Genomic DNA, 18,946 nt, shown 5'->3' with positions numbered 1-18,946 from the left:
TAGGCAAAGGATTTATGATTACATTCTCAAAAGCAAATACAACAACAACAAATATACGCCAATGGAACTTAATTAAACTGAAAACCTTCTGCTGAGTAAAAGAAATAATCAACAGAGGACACAGACAACCCACAGAATGGGAGAAAATATTTGTAAACAATGGATCTGATAAAGTGCTAATATCCATAATATATGAGGAACTCAACTCAATGAAAAGAAAAAGAACCTCATTAAAAAGTGGGCAAAGGACATGAACAGACATTTTTCAAAGGAAGACATACAAGTGTTCAATAAACATATAAAAAATCCCCAACATCACTAATCATCAGAGATATTAAAATTAAAATCACAGTATCATCTTATATCCTTATGATAGCTATTATTACAAAGTCAAAAAACGACAGATGTTGGTGAAGATGAGGAGAAAAGAGAATGCTTATACACCGTTGGTGGGAATGTAAATTAGTACAACCTCTATGGAAAACAGTATAGAGATTTACCAAAGACCTAAAAACTGAACTACCATTCAATCCAGAAATCCCAGTACTGGATGTCTACCTAAATAAAAATAAATAATTTTATTAAAAAGACACCTGTGGCTGGGTGAAGTGGCTCATGCCTGCAATCCCAGCACTTAGGGAGGCCAAGGCAGGCAGATCACTTGAAGTCAAGAGTTTGAGACCAGTTTGACTAACATAGTGAAAACCACATCTCCACTAAAAATTAAAATAAATAAAACAAAATAAAATAAAATAAAATACAAAATAATCAGTCAGGTATGGTGGTGGGTGACTGAAATCCCAGCTACTCAGAGCTGAGGCAGGAGAATTGCTTGAACCTGGGAGGCGGAGATTGCAGGGAGATGAGATCCCACCACTGCACTCCAGTCTTGGCAAAAAAAGTAAGACTCTGTCTCAAAACAAAAACAAACAAACAAAAAATACCTGCACTCGTATGCTTATGACAGCACTAATGACAAAAGCAAAGTCGTAAATTAATCTAAATGTCCATTAACTGAGAGTTAGATTAAGAATTTGATATATATGTATATATCATGGAATACTAGTCAGCCATAAAAAATGAAGTCAAGTCATTTGCAGCATTATGGGTAGAACTGGAGGCCATTATCCTTAGTGAAGTGAGTCAGAAACAGAAAGTTAAAAAATGCATGTACTCACTTTGATGTGAGAGCTAAATAGTGGGTACATAAGGACATACACAGTGAAACAATAGACCATTAGAGACTCTAAAGTGTGCGAGGTTGGCAGAGGGTGGCAGGGATGGGATGGGACGGGAGGGTGGGAGGGATGAAATACTATCTACTGGATACAATGTACTCTATTCAGATGATGAGAACACAAAACCCCATACTTCACTGCACAGTATATCCATGTTTCACAACTGCACTTGTACCCCTAAATCCATAAAAATGAAACACTTTTTAATAACCAAAGCAGCCTTATATTTCCCTTCCTTCTTCATACACCAGTTTTGTTTGGGCTAACAGTGATCAGCATATAATGAAATCTGAGGGTCACTTTCTAGTCCCTAACTCCTGTGAACTCTCAGCAGCCCTTGACATAGTTGCTTTACTCACTACTTCATATATTCTTCATTATGCTTCAAGAACATGATCTTTTCTCAGTTTTTCTCATAACTCACGGGACTTCCTCTGTTTCCTTCACTGGCTTCTTCTATTATTGATTTCTAAAGTTAGAGCACTAGGTGTTGGTCCTAGGATCTAGTTTCTATCTGTACTGAGTCCCTAGAAGATCTCAATAGAGCACTGAATTTAAATAGCATCTGTATGTTGCTAACTCTAAAATTTATGTTTCTAACTTTAGTGTTTCTCCTGAATAGTAGATTCTACATATGACATTGTCGGTAGGTATCTAACAGGCAGCTCAGTTTTAGAGACACAAGAAGTCTTACTTGTCCACTTTCCCAAAACTACTCTTCCTTAGTCTTTCCCATTTTGTTCGACAGTACTATAATTTTTTCAGAACTCAGATCAGAATTTTCAGATCATCCTTAAATTCTCTCTCTCACCTGCCGTATTCAATTGAGCAGCAAATTATATTGGCTTTGCCTTAAAAAACAAAACAAAGACTGAGACTCAAGTCACTTCCCACTTCCTTAATCATAACCATGCTCAGTCGAGACCCCATCTTGTGAAGAATGATCATAGCCTTCTCTTTTCCATGATTTAATTTTTGTCTTGCAAAAACACGCTCCATCTGCATGCACAGTTCGAGTGTTCTTCTCATTAGGTAAGCCATAAGCATTAGGTAATACTAACACTTAAACCCTCTAGGGCTTCTGAACACGTTTAGAATAAGTTCCAAAGACTTTCCTTTGAACAACATAATCTGGATCATGCTAGCTCTGTCATTGTGCTTCATACCTCTCTCTTCCTCACACACTTTTTTCTGACCATGTATATGTCAAGTATGCTCCACACCAGGGCTTTACCTCTGCTCTACCTTGCCTAGATTGTTCCTTCCCTGGCCCCATTTAGCATGGCTTGTAGTTTCACTCTTCAGCTCTTCATTTAGGCTTCTTATCATATGATTTCCAGTGCACAATGTCTGAACTAGTGTCTCTTACCTATCCCTACTTTTTCTATTTTCTTACTCTGATCCTTCTTTCTAGTGTTGCACACTTACCCTATTTTACATATTTACTTGCTTATTTGTTTATTAGTTCTTCTCCTGTGCCAATCCATCCCCCATTCCCCATGCCCACTGGATGCCAATGAAGTTTTACCACTTTCATTCACATTTGCATCCTCATTGCATGGACCTGTGGCTGACACACATAATAAATATGTATTGGATGAGTAAATGCCTACACTCCTGCTTAGTCTAGTTTTAGCAATAGTCTTATGATATAAGCATTAGAAAATCATTAACAGACTGAAGTTCATATTTTATATCTGTGTTCTCTAGTCTGCTTCACAAAACTTTTCTTCAAAGAAAATCAAAGGCTAGTGAGAGATTAATAAATGCTTTTGACAAGTGGTAATGTTGATTTCATAACTTTCCTAATTAGATAAATCATAATTATCAAGGATGAAACAGTATTTTTAAAACTCTCCTCATGAAAAAGTTTTAATTAAGAAGTTGAAACATGTTGAGATACAAACTAGTATGAGGTTTTGAGGTGAATTTTTATTTTAATGAAATTGTATTTTAGCAAATATATGCTTCTCCCTCTGAGTAGACATTTTATATTGAAGGTGAAGCTGTATTTGTGGAATATTTACTATAAATAATTTGATAAGACTTGCAGTCAGGGTCAAAATTTAACAACTGTAAATTTAGTTTACAGGTTTACTTTCATGTTAACAAAATTTAAAAACACATTTTTTTTTTCTATCATGTCATGCTGTTAGCAGACCATGAATATGATCAACTAGTATGTTTTAAAAGTACAATCAGATGTTAACCCAGGTTATTCTACTTATCATGTATATTTTTAAGATCCACATGCCTGTCTTTACATGTTTACAGTTTTAGTTGACTGAATTATTATATTGGCCAGTAGGGCACACATTATCTGCTTCCTCCCTAATTTTCCAAACTTATCTTATGCCATACCCCTCTCACTCAGTATGGTCCAATGAACTGGATTCTTTTTAGTCTTCAAACACACTAGTTCTTTCCTGTCTTAAGGAATCAGTACCTAGACCCTCTTCCTGAAAGCCCTTCATTCGGTTTTTTCTGTATGCTTTTAGATAAAACATCACTTCTTTTAAGATGTACTTTGTGAGTCCTTTCCCTCATATACTCTCATTTCACTCCCAAATTTCATTTCTCTTTTTATTCCATTTATTAGCAGTCTTTTTCCTTATTAAGACTAAGAGCAATTTGTAATTATGTGTTTATTTTAAGACTTATTTTTCTCAGGTCGCTCGTCGATTTTCTAAGCTATGAGACAACAGGTACCTTATTGGTTTTATTTACCAAGAAATATTCTTCATTAAGCATCACATCCTGTCTAAATATCTGTTTAATGAGTGAAGAAAGGAATGAATTCTTTACATACACTTTTCTTCAGTCTACAATGGTATTAAGGGATACTAGGTCAGAAGCCATGCTGTGGGTAAATTTACAGCATTAGAATTTCATCACACACGGAAGTTTATATTTATATCTTGTTGCAAAATGTTTTCTTTCAATGAAATCAACAGATGATTTCCTCTAACTAGCCCATTAGGATCCAAGGCAACTGAAAATTAAAAGTTCTTTTTGAATCATATAGATACTCGTTTACAATTGAGGCAATTGTCAATCAGTGTGTGTCTTAAGATTCTCAATAAAAGAAGAATGTATAGAGTCTAGATTTCACAATGGAAGTATTAGAGCCAAAATTATATTATTAATGATAGCATTGAAATATCATAATAATTCTAAGAAAATGAATTCCCAGAAAATTAAAATGTAACAAAATATGAATTTGAGCTAAATACGGAAAATATGTATATCATTGGGTGTGTTTTTAGTTTAATATACATGATAGTGTTTTAAAACATCATACTTACTTAATCACCAGCACGGAATATGAGGTAAGTCCAATTGCACAGAGGAAAGAATCTAAGACTTTAATTGCAAAATAAACATAAAATTTCCTTGTACACGCATCATCTCTTGGGCATTCACCCAGATGCACTGAGTAATTTTTGTTCTGGAGACCGGTTACTTCCACACAGCTACAGTTATAAAACACCTAAAAATAATTTTTGAAATATTACCAAATACATTTGCCACATGCAACTGGGCTATGAATACATTCCATTATATTTAAAGAAGTCTCAAACTAAAATATTTATAGTTTTAAAAATATTATAAAAATACAGTCGCTTAATAATGAAAGACAAAATTGCTTCCTGAATTACTTTCTGTATAAGATAATGTAATTGAATATTAACATTTAATAAATTCTTAATATTAAAATTGGGAAATAATTTAAGAAATTAGTGTATGAAACTGTATATAATTTTCTCATCAATATAAATTGTTTTCAATATTGCTCTTTCAACCACACTTACTTCCTAAAATATGCATTTTTACTCACTTTAACAATCTCTACTAAGTATTAGTGACATGCCTGGGGAAGGATTACCCCAAAACTTCAGAAAATACAGCAGGTTGAAAGGGGCCGAAATCTGGAACTAGAGCCACTCATGAAAATAGGACAGAGTACAGAGGAAATAGAGATGGGCATGGATGCCAGAATTCTATTTAAGCAGTCGAAAGCAGCATTCAAGACCATAATGACAGATAATAAAATAGTTAATATTATTACCAGAGAGGTCCAACACAACAGAATATCCTGACTAATGGTAAGAGTACAGAAGGGGAACATTAGGATCAAGTGATTTGAGAGGTTTAATCAGACAGTGTTTGTAGGTAGGTGGCTTTAAAAAAATCTATTCTGATTCTAGGCTAAACAAAAGTTTAAGGGAAGTTTGCCTTTAACCTACTAGTGCTAAAGAATAATTACTGAAGGAAGAATTTTAAAAGAATTTAAATCTATACTTTTATAGTTCCACCAAGCTTCCTCTAATCCTTCTTTTTTTTTCACTAAGAATAATATGGAGCAATCTTTTTAGAGAAAGCACATTGGCCAATAAAACCAAATTTGATACAGAGAACATTATTTTATAAAGAGATTTTTTTTTTTAACTGAGGATTTAGTAAAGGAATTTTGCAGTAGCCCCCAGAGGGTAGAGCCATTGTCCATATTAAGAAGATATCTCCATGTAGACAGAGCTCTTTTTAGGATTCTAATATTATGTTTCTTTCAGATCTTCACTGTTGGGCAAAGTGAAACTAGGGATTAAATGAGGGCACCCTTACTGAAAGATATTATAGTCGAGGAATATGAGATGTGGGCTTTTAAGTATAGTCTTTGGGCCATATATGTTGTGCAAGTTTATTAAAGTTATGGCCTATCTTCAAGGAACTTTATTCTTCAAATAGACACTTTATTCTTCAAATTTCTCCATGCCTTTCCATGATATATCAGCATGACAGTGGGCAAGGGAAAGATGAAAAATGTTTAAAAATGAAACATAGAAGAGTGTGGTGGAGAGTAATTATCATAACTGACTATGTTGCTAATGTTGGCAATAGGAAAATGGCCTGAAAAATGATTACACAACTTTGTGAGACGTTGAGTGAATGGTAGGTATGCGGGATACCATACCCAATTTCCAACTATTGGGAGTTACCCAGGATATTGGGAAAAACCTGAGGCTCACATGGAAAAAAACCTTTTGAGTGAAGGAAAAAAATGGAATTTCTAATGGATATGTTGGCAACAAGTGAGCAGGATACTAAATTATCCTGGGTAACAGAAGTGCTGGCTGTGAGGAAATCAACATAGGAAATCGAGAACTGGGCAGTTAAGTGAGCATAAATCCTTGATTAATTTATTGGAAAGTCAAAAGCCCCAGTGAGCCCCTAGCTAAACACATCAGGATGTATATATAAAAATGCACATAGATTATTGTCCCAGTAAAGTAGGTAGTGCTGACAACACGTTAATCAGGACTTTCCTCTAACTTCTGATGGATAAATTAATTCCAACTTAATTGAAATCCTGTGCTTCAGTCAAATCAGATGCTTCTTAGAAATCCTAAGTGGATTAAATTTTAATAGGTCATATTTCTACACTCTCAAGAAAAAAGTGGGGTAATCTCAAAATAGAATTCAAATAACAGAAAATCTTGGTTGTGTCCTAAGCAGGACTTCATATGAAGCTTTGTTTATACTTCACATCCATCACAATGACAGATAATATTGAAATCTTTTATCCTTTATACTGGAGACCTTAGCTATAGGAAGATACGATAAGCAATTATTTAAAAATCAAATCTGTGATTTTGATTAAGGAGAGAAGGAAAAACAAAAACAAATACTCACTATGGGCTCTTTATTACCACTTGAAGATTTGCATCCTGCTAGACAAGGTGAGATGTAAGTTATTCCATTGTTCCCACAGACTGGTTCCCATTGACTTTCATCACAATTGCACTCTGAGTTGCAATAAGAAAGTGGTACATCTACATGAGATCTTACTGGACTATTTCTGAAAATATACGATAGACATATATCAAAAAGAGAGAAAGAGAAGATAGTGGAAGAAAAGAAGGAAGAGGAGGAGAGAGACAAGGGGGAAGTAGACGGGAAATAAAGGAGGAGGGAAGGTGAGGGAAAGAAGAGAGAAATGAAATAAAGGATTTTCTTTAATTAGATCAAGAAACTTGATCTGATAATGCCAAAATAGGTTTTTTAAAATGCTTTTAATTTTTTAATGCTTGTAACTCTCCTTCTATACCAAGACACGATTTATTACTTAGAAAAAGTAAAACTTAAAAAATAGATCAGGGATTAGATAAGACTTACACAAGAGGTTGTTACGATTCCATCAAGAAGTTTCACATTAGAAAAGTAACTTTATTTTTCTAGACTCATTTTTTTTGGGGGGGCGGTAAGATAAAGGGAATGGCATTAGATTGAAGTTCCTCTCAGGTCACTATAAACTTCTGTGAATCTATGGATGCTAGTTAATGTGGTTGAACTTTAAAATCTGTATCTTAACTACATAAAATAAGAATTCATTTTGGTTAGAGCCAAACCTCTGAAGAATGAAAAACAAAAAATAATAGAATCAGTTGAAAAGGGCTAGAAAAGTTCTGTATATTTTTTAAGCGACACTACAATATGTTTAAACTGATTTACATTATAATAAGGCTATAAATTATTAAATATAATTTTAATCATGGCTAAAATTATAAACCATATTATTTGTATAAATTTTCTGCTTCAAGATTTTAAAAGTTATTTTGTTTTGCAAAAATTCGTTAATGATTGGGGATTGATGAAGTACCTGTAAATAAGTATGTCATTTAAATTGAGAAAAAAGTCCATCAGTAATTTAGAAAACACATTATTAATAATTTCATTTAAAGTCATCTAATTCATTATTTTGCTTGAGGACATCCTACTGGGAGTAGCTATGGAGAAAGGTTTATGATTGCTATGGTCTAAATATTTGTGTGCCCCTAAATTCATAGATTGAAATCTAATCTCCTATGTGAAGCTATTAAGAGACAGGGCTGTCATGTGATCTGGTCATGAGGGTGAACCCTCCTGAATGGAGTTAATGACCCCTTGCATATTCCACCATGACTAAACACAGCTAGAAGTCACAATCTATGAACTAGGAAGCGTGCCTTTACCAGATACCAAATCTCCCAGCACCTTGATCTTGTATGTTCCAGCCTCCAGAACTGTGAGAGATACATTTCTGTGTATTTACAAATGACACAATATTTTGTTATAGCAGCTGAAATGGACTAAGATAATGACCTAGTCCAGAAATTGCAATCAGATCCTCTTGTGTTCAGATTAGTTCTGCCATAGCTTAGCAATGTGACTACTCTTTGTAAAAAATGTCAACCTCATAGAGACTTTTGGGGAAAAATAATTTTTCGACAGTTTTCAAATACGTTTTTTCTTAGGAGTCCTTCAGAGTCTCAAAAAGTATTGAAGGACCCAATTTTTTTTGTTTTAATTAGTTATATCTATAGACACTCTAGTAGAAGTTAATATTAATACATTTTAATACATAAGCACACATATTTTTAGCTGTCAGACTGGTGGCATCAACATATATCATATAGTCTTAAAATATCACTATACCTTCATGAGAGAATGTGAATAAAAAGGCAAAGTCTTTACTTTCTCATTTATAAAATGCAGATAAAATTACCCACCACTCATTACAATTACCCATAAATTGTAGACGTTATTATTTCAACCTATATTGTTTTTCTTTACTGAAAGAATAAAATCACCTTAAGGTCTTAGGGAGTGAACATTTTAAGAATTTCAAAAATGAAATTTCTCTCAATGAAAAGAAAGTTTAATTACAATTGTTTTCTACCCTATATTCCTTACACATAATCTTTTAATTGCATGGTTAACATATTATGCAATTGATATAATGATATATACAAACCCATCGTAGGTCAAGGTAAGGCCGGCAACTGATTTGCTTTCGCAGATTAGAAAGAAATATAAAACTTGAGATAAGAGATGCACTGTTGCAGAACAAAATCCCAATCTGGCGAGTCCAACTGAAGACAATTTGAATTTTTTAATGATATATCCTCCTGAAAACATGCCGATTGCAATAGCAGGTAGGGCTAGGATTCCTAGAAATAAAAGAAGAGAAAAAAGCTGTAAATAGATATATATACACACACACTCTCTTAAATATATATAAATATATATTTTATATTTATATATTATTTATTTATAATATTTATTATTTTATTATATTATATGTATAATATATAAATATTCACATATATTTACATATATTTATATATTATGCATATAATATAATATATTATGTAATATATAAATATATAAAATAAATATATAAATAAATAAAATAAATAAATATATAAAATATATAAATACATAAATATATATAAATATATATGTGTATATATATAAATATATGTAGTTGTGTAATCTTTTTCAGGTCATTTTCCTATTGCCAACATTAGTGTATATATATAAAAAAAGTACATGTATATAAAAATATATACACATATTTAAATATATCTATTTAAATGAATATATAAAAATAAATACACATATTTAAATAGATATATTTAAACGAATAGATATAAATATATACATTTTTTCAGATACGTGTTTTTATATGAAACACAGTACGAGGTTGGATGAACCAAATTCATCCCATCATATCACTTCTTTAAGACGAGGGTGGCAGACTAAGGTGGAGGTAGGGGGACCAGTGTGCCATATAAGAGAGACAAAAATAATTTCTTCCTGCCAGTTATGAGGGTTTGGTTTCTTCAAGAGCAAAAGGCAATGGCTAAGGATATTTGTGTGTCTGAACAGATTATTTCTGTGAAGCACATTCTTTTTTTCTGGAAATCAACAACAACAAAACAAACTCTTTTTTCCTATGAGATTTTGAGCCTGCCATCTAAAATCCTTTACATCTCTCACAATAGAGTTCCAAACCTCTGAAGCTTACTTCAAATTTTCCCAGAGATTTAGAATTGAATTCCTGAAGCAATGTCTCATCCTTATTCATCAAAACACATATATACTAGGGTACACATTGTACCAGGGTACAATAAAAAAGATCAACATACAGGATTAAAAATGGTCAATTCCTCCTACAATTTTACCGTGTCCTATAAGAGTTATTAAAGATGACGTATCCTCTAACAAAAAATTCAGATCAAGTTATTGGGAGTCAAAAGTTAACTTTTAAGTTTAAACTTTGAAGTTCAACAGGGAGATCATCCAGGTGCCTGGTCTAGTGCTTCAGTACATTCATTTTCTAATTCTTATTTTCTCATGTACTCATGACCTAGTCACATACCACTTGATAAATTTTTTAAACTCATCACATATTTGTCAAACTTCTACAATGCTTCTACAAATTGATAGTTTTGTATAATAGATTTGTAGAATAGTTTCTACAAAGTGTTATAACTTCTTAATAGGCATGTCTCAATATGACACTGAAAATAGATACTGTAGCAAAAAAAATACTCTCTAAAATATGATATTTTTTTGAATCATGCATATTTTGTGATACATTTAAATTGATTCTTTTTTAAAAAAACATCAATATCATATGTTCTGTAAGTGGCTGAGGCCTTATTTCAGTCCATGAATAACAGGATTATCACGACTAGATTACAAAAGGGTTTGTCTCAGGATCTCAGCACTGTAAGATCCAATTATGCAGATACCACATCTAAATGTTTTATTCAAAAGCAACTTTGTTTTAGAACTCATCTAACATGAGATGCAACTTCAAATGCAGAACAGTGGTTATGTCACAATATTGACAGATGTTACGAGAGATACTAAAAGTATATTTAGTAAAATGTGAAATCACCTTCACAATAAAATGTGTCTTTTAACACAAGTACTCAGTAATGTTTCATTTGTCAAGCAAACAGGTAAAAATATATCTTACCCAACAAAAAGTTAGTCTCAGATGCAGACCGACCATACTGTTGCTCCATGATTTTAATGATATAAGTAATAGAAGCAATGTAGCTGCTCATGTGTAACAATGTAAAAATTACAAATATAACATACAGGGGATTGGTAAGGATGCTTTTCAAAGACTGGAAAAAACCTGTAGAATTATAAAAGTAAACAAAATATTTCAATGTAATTTAAATACATTAATATCTGAATTTTGTAAATATGAGTTATATAAGATTTAAAATTACAAAACTACATAACACAGAAAGAGTACCCTTCAATGCTACTGTTAACAGTATAACTATATCCCTTCAATATTTTTCATATGCATATTATTATTTGTTGGTTTAGTTCATTTTACTTCCAAATAGCATCATGCATAAATGCTGTTTTGTAACTTACTTTGTTCGCTTAACATTTGGTTATCCTTGACACTCTACCATACTATTACATATAGATTAATTAATTTATTCATTCATTCCACTAATGTTTGGTTTTCAATTGGGTACTAGGCAATATACTAGGAGTCCCAGAAAAAAAAAAAAAGTGAATCAGAAATGTGATGTTCACAGGGTGCAGTGGCTAAAATGCCTCTAATCCCTACACTTTGAGTGGCAGAGGCATGCAGACTGCTTGAGCCCAGGAGTTAGAGACCAGACTGTGCAACATGGCAAAATCCCCCCTCTACAAAATATACAAAACTTAGACTAGCATGGTGGCACACTCCCATCATTTCAGCTACTTGGAGGGCTGATGAGGGAGAGTAACTTGAGCCTGGGAAATCGAGGCTGCAGCAAGTCATATACATGCCACTGCATTTTAACTTAGGGGACAGAGCCAGACCCTGTCACAGTGAAGGAGAAGGAGAGGAAGAGGAAGAGGAAGAAGGAGAAGGAGAAGGAAAAGAGGAAAGAAGGAGAAGGAGGAGGAGGGGAAGAAGAAGAAGAAAAGAAAAGAAATGTGATGTCCCTTATGTATTAGCACTGAATAATATAATTATTATATTAAAATAAAATTGTTAAATATAAATTTAAATTAAAGACAGCATAATCTAAGATACAAAAATACAATCTCTGATGTTCAAAAATTTTAAAGACAAAATTAGTATAAGGGCTCAGACTTATTTTTTCCCTGGTATACAGCTTTTGCACCATAAAATACTGCCTCAGTAAATCTGGCAGTATTATAAATCCCCTGTGTTAAGATGCAAGAAAGAGAGGGAGGGGATAAAAATGTTGGTCCCAAGGGACATTATGACAGTAACAGTACAACAACCTATGCCTACAAATAGGTGTGATAACAAATTTCTAACTTCTGTCCATGGCAGAAATTTTATGTTCTGGTACTGTGATTGCCAGGTCAATCAACTATAACAGAAGTTAAAAGTGGCAGGAACTACTTAGAACAACAGGAAGTTTTAGAGTACAGCAAGACAGGCCCAGAAATGGTTATTGAGAGATGGATGATACGGGCTTTGAAAGACCTTGTTCTCTATAGACCTCTAAAGATTTTCATTAGATATGAACAGTACTAACAGTAGTTTCTTTAAAAAATAGTTTCCTCTGATTATAATAATACAAAATACAGTTAAGGAAATGACACAGAACAGAAAAGAGGTAAGAAAATGTATAGCAAGAATAAACAATATTTAAAATTGTTAGGCCAACGTTCTAAACTTCTCAATTAGTCTTAGTTTTAATCGAGAACATAGAGAATAAATCTAATATATTTTTTCTTCTGACTATAGGTATTTAGGTATGTTATCCATTCCTAATAGGCACTTGTTAATAATTAAGATTCTCTTTACAATTCACGTCACTACCCCCCCAAAAACACCAGCTCATAATATAGACAATGTTACAATTGTACCATTTTTGTATCTTCATTATCCTCTTTATTATTTTTGGATTAACAGTCAACTCTGACTCTTACAGGTTTGAAAATCCATTAGTTATTATGGATTTGATTAGATAAAGTAGAAACATAGCATACACAAAATAAAAATTCCTTGATATTCTATTTTTAGTATGCTGGTTAAATTACAAAACTTTTAAAACAGTGGTATGCTGGTAAATGTTTAACAACTGATTTGTTGGTTGGAAAACTTGATTTAAGGATTTCTCAATTTCCATGGTAATGTATGGTGGTAAATTCTCCTACCATGGACAATTTCAAGCTACCAATGCAGTTGAAATTGAACAATCCACTCTCATGAGTGAATACACAAGGCTCCATCATCCCATTGCCTTTGGGTTAGTGTAGTAGAGAGGAGACAATAACAACAACAACAAACAGGAAGTGAAAGAACTGACAAGGAGGAAAGCATGGGTTACCCTGGGAAGTTTGTAATCTTACTTCAGTAAAAACTTGAAACATTTGCCAAGAGTTTAGGTGCTGATTGCACTACTTTAGGTTTTACGACTTCACCATTTTGTCCCGATCTGAAAACCGCTGTCAATACCTTACCATTTCAAATATTTTGCTCTGGCTGCTGCCAGATCATTCTCTCAATTACTGCTTCTCAGTGGTTCTCCATTAGCCTGCCAGGGCTTATATTCAAAAGAGGAGTCACTATCAAGTGGTAAAGTATCCTAATTCACATTACTGACTTCAATTACTTTAATTAAAACTATTGCTTCCACTTCATTTTTGAATACTTAGATAAGCTACAATTATATATATATATAAATTATATATATAATCTTAACAAAATCATATATATAATTTTAATTAAATCATATATATAATTTTGATTAGCAAGAAAAATAATCTTACTCCAATTAACTACAGAGAAACCTCTCCTGAATTCCTTCTCCTTATTCTATCTCTCCACTTGAGAATAGTTAAGTATTATTACCTTACCACTACTTAAGATACTTTTTTACAATGATCTATATACTTCTCAATATTATCCACTAGGTTTTTGAAAAACAAAAGTGATGTTCTATCACCAGGGCATAGTGTGGTGGCTGGTACCTTTTGTTGAATAAGTGAATGAATGAAATATTATAATCTTTTTAACCCTCACAGTTTACACTACATAATATTACAATGAATATATACTCATTGGCTTATAAGGAACTGATGTTTTATTTGTAGCCTTTGATTGGTTTCTGCCTGCTCAAGAGCAAAATCCTAATCCACGTCTGCTTGTTATGTGCTCAAGAAATATTTGTCAACTTTAGTATGACTTTCAGAAAAATAATTCAGCTAAATTTAGTGCAGAAGAAAGGTAACTCTTTTTTTTTTTTTTTTTTTTTTTTTTTTGAGTCGGAGTCTCGCTCTGTCGCCAGCCTGGAGTGCAGTGGCCGGATCTCAGCTCACTGTAAGCTCCGCCTCCCGGGTTTACGCCATTCTCCTGCCTCAGCCTCCCGAGTAGCTGGGACTACAGGCACCCGCCACCTCGCCCGGCTAGTTTTTTGTATTTTTAGTAGAGACGGGGTTTCACCGTGTTAGCCAGGATGGTCTCGATCTCCTGACCTCGTGATCTGCCCGTGTCCGCCTCCCAAAGTGCTGGGATTACAGGCTTGAGCCACCGCGCCCGGCCAGAAAGCTAACTCTTGATGATTTCAGTATGCTTTATTACTTTTGAATACTCATTACTCCCTTTCATTGAAATTAACAACTCCAACTTGACAATGAATGTAAATTACTTACCGGTCACATTTTTGGTAATATTTTTCCCTCGGTTGGTCAAATTAGCTATTTGATTCCTTTTATCATTTGTTTTTAGCACATGCAAAAATAGTGAAACTTTCCTTTCTTTCTGTGGTTTATTTGGATTTGGGAGCAGGAAAAAGAATGGTATAGAAGAAATAATGGATAATATTCCAGACACAAGGAAACCAAGCCACCAAGCTCCAACCCAACGAGAGTCCTTAGGAGTTATCCTGATAGTGCCTAGAATAAATAGAAGAAGTCAGTCAAAAATCATTTTGAAATACAGTAGGTCCTGGGAAATAATGATAATGATTGCAGTCCTCCATAGATGAATAAAGTAAAGTATACGTCCTAAATTCTAAGACACTATTTCTTCTTTTCGTATTTTGTTATCTCTGAAACTAGAATCAGTCTAACATTTGATGACATCTTGCAGTTGCTGTGGGCCAGAAATCAGTCATGACGTTGTTCTCATTTCCTGAGATTGTGTATACTTGGTGACTTTTCAGGTTTCATGACTGGACAGCTGTCATCATTGGAGTCTTAAGCCCATGGATCACTTAATAACTATTCATGGAAAAAATATGAATCCTCATTGTTGTCTGAAAATGTGGTGGGCAAAAGGGTGCTTGCATCACTGAGCCTCAAGTTCTAGGCAGCTCAGTACAGAAAGAGAGAGATTTCATTGTTTTGGAGAATATAGAGGAAAAGAACAAGAGTCTTTGTCTAGTAATTGAGAAAATTCGTCTGGATCTTATCTGAGGCCACCAAGGCAGTACCTCTATAAGACTGCACAAACCACAGTATCACTGATCATGGGACCTAAGTCACTTCAAATAACTAGGAAGCAAACTCAAGATGGATGGGTAAAAGCAAACCTAGACTGCAAAAACTACAATAAATATCTAACTCATCAAGGCCCAGACAACAGTGAACATTTATGAGCACCAAGGTCAGCCAGAGAAACATGACCTCACCAACTAAATTAAATAAGGCACTAAGAACTAATCCTGGTGAAACAGACGTATGTGTTCTTTCAGACAGATTTCAACATGGCTGTTCTGAGGAAACTCAAAGAAATTCAAGATGACACAGAGAAGGAATCCAGAATTCTATCAGATAAATTTAACAAAGAGAATAAAATAATGAATACCAATACTACTCAAACTATTCCAAAAAATAGAGGAAGAGGGAATACTTCAAAATTCATTCTATGAGGCCAGTATTACCCTCATACCATGACCAGAGAAACACATATCAAGAAAGGGAAACTACAGGCCAATAACTCTGATGAGTAATTATGCAAAAATCCTCAACAAAATCCTAACAAACCAAATTCAACAATATATTAAAATGATCATTCACCATGACCAAGTGGCATTTATCCCAGGAAGGTGAAGATGGTTCAATATATAGAAATAAATCAACCGGACACATTGTATCAACAGCATCAAACATAAAAATCATGTGGTCATTTCAACTGATGATGAAAAAGCATTTGGTAAAATTTAATATTACTGCATAATAAAACACCTTAAAAAAACTGAGGATAGAAGAAACATAGCCCAACATAATAAAAGCCATATATGACAGACCTACAGCTAGTATCATACTGAAAGGGGAAAAGTGAAAGCCTTTCCTCTATAATCTGTAACACTACCAGGATGTCCATTTTCACCATTTTTACTCACCATAGTATACTGGAAGTCCTAGCTAGAGCAATCGGACAACAAAGATATAAAAGGCATCCAAATTGGAAAGGAAGAAGTCAAATTACAGTTGTTTGCATGAGATATGATCTAAAATGTAGAAAAACCTAAAGATGCTACAAGGAAGCTACTCAACCCGATAAACAAATTTAGTTAAGTTGCACAGTATAAAAACAACATAGAAACCAGTACCATTTCTATATGTTAACAGTGAACAATTTGAAAAAGAAATAAAAAAGTAATCCCATTTACAATAGACACAAATACTTTGGAATTAATTTAACAAAAGAAGTGAAAGATCTCTATAATGAAAACTTTAAAACATTGATGAAAGAAATTGAGGAGGGCAACAAAAATTGAAAAAATATTCTATGTCCATGGATTGGAAGAATTAATGTTGTTTCAATGTCCATACTACCCAAAGCAATCTACTGATTCAATGCAATCTCTATCAAAATAACAATAATATTCTTCACAGAAATAGAAAAATCAAATCTGAAGTTCATATGCAACACAAAGACACAGAATAGCCAAAGTTATCCTAAGGAAAAAAAAAATCTGGAGGAATCCTATTATCTGACTTCAAATTTTACTACAGAGCTATGGAGACCAAACAACATGCACTATGCTACTGGCATAAAAACAAATACATAGACCAGTGGAACAAAATAGAGAATCCAGAATCCACACAACTACAGTTAATTCGTTTTAGAAAAAGGTGCCAAAAGTGTGCACTGAGGAAAAGACAGTCTGTTTAATAAATGGTGCTGAGAAAATGGGATATCCATAAGCAGAAGAATAAAACCAGGCCCCTGTCTCTCACCATATGCAAAAATCAAATCAAAATTGATTAAAGACATACATCTCAGACTTCAAACTATGAAACTACTATAAGAAAATACTGGTGAAAATCATCAGGACATTAGTCTGGGCGAAAAAAGTTATTGAGCAATACCTGATAAACACAAGTGACCAAAATAAAAATACACAAATGGGATCACATCAAGTTAAAAAGCTTCACACAGCAAAAGACACAACCAGAAAAGTGAGGAGACAACTTATGCAATGGGAGAAAATATTTACAAACTCCCCCTCTGACAAGGGATTAATAACCTGAATATATAAAGAGCTCAAAAAACTCTATAGAAAAAATTCTAATAATCTGATCAAAACGAGGGCAAAAGACTTGAATAGACATTTCCCAAAAGAAGATATACAAATGACAAACATGCAAATGAAAAGGTGTTCAACATCATTAATCATTAGAGAAATGGAAATCAAAACTACAATGAGATATCTGATGAATGATATATCTCACCCTGTTAAAATGGTTTTTATTCAAAAGGCAGGCAATAACAAATGCTGGTGAGAACACAGAGAAAAGGAAACGAAACTTCATACACTGTTGGTATTAATGTAAACTAGTACAACCACTATGGATAACAGTTTTGAGTTTCCTCAAAATACTCAAAATTGGGCTACTATATGATTTAACAATCCCACTGCTGGGTATATACCTAAAAGAAAGGGAATCAATATATTTAAGACATATCTGCACTCCTATGTTTGTTGTGGCACTGTTTGCAATAGCTATGATTGGGAAGGAACCTAAGTGTCCATCAATAGATGAATTCATAAAAAAGATTTGGCACATATGGAGTACTATACAGCCACAAAAAGAATGAGATCCAGTCATTTACATCAACATGGAGATAACTGGAGATTGTTATGTTAAGTGAAGTAAGCCAGGTACAGAAAGACAAACATCACATGCTCTCACTTATTTGTGGGATCTAAAAATCAAATCAATTGAACTTGTAGGCATAATGAGAAGAAGGATGTTGCCAGAAGCTGGGAAGGGTAGTAGAGGATTGGAGGTGGGAGGTGGGGACAGTTGATCAGTACAAAAAAAATAGAAGGAATAAGACCTACTATTTGATAGTACAATAGGGTGACTATAGTAAATAATAATTTTATATTTTAAAATAACTTAATGAATGTAGTTAGATTATTTGTATCTCAAAGGATAAATGCTGGAGGGCTTAATACCCCATTATCCATGATGTGTTTATTTCATATTGCATGTCTGTATCAAAACATCTTATGTACCCCACAAATATATACACCTATTATATACTCAAAAAATTAAAAATAAAAAAATTCTCAAAACAAAGGAAAGAGACTGAAATTATTAAAATCCATCAAGAACAAATTTAAGAGTTGAAAACTTCAACTGACATACTAAAGAATGCTTCAGAGTCTCTTACAAGCAGAACTGATCAAGCAAAAGAAAGAATAATGATCTTGAAGATAGGTTGTTTGAAATTACACAGTCACAAGAGACAAAAGAATAAAGAATGATGCACACCTAAAAGATACAGAAAATAACCTCAAAAGGGCAAAACTAAGAGTTATTTACCTTAAAAGGGAGATAGAGAAAGGGTAGAAAGTTTATTCAAAGGGATAACATTACAGAACTTTTCAAACCTAGAGAAAATATCAACATTCAAGTACAAG

General features: G+C 33.4%; 1 pseudogene; it reads right to left on the bottom strand.

Moving 5' to 3' along the window:
* Window positions 1–18,946, bottom strand: part of LOC100430432 (putative solute carrier organic anion transporter family member 1B7) — a 79,596-nt pseudogene that overhangs the window by 36,966 nt on the left and 23,684 nt on the right.

Source organism: Macaca mulatta, chromosome 11, assembly GCF_049350105.2.
Source record: "Macaca mulatta isolate MMU2019108-1 chromosome 11, T2T-MMU8v2.0, whole genome shotgun sequence".
NCBI classification, from domain to species: Eukaryota; Metazoa; Chordata; class Mammalia; order Primates; family Cercopithecidae; genus Macaca; species Macaca mulatta.
The sequence above is the reverse complement of the archived record's forward strand: the minus strand, read 5'-3'. Positions and strand labels throughout refer to the sequence as shown.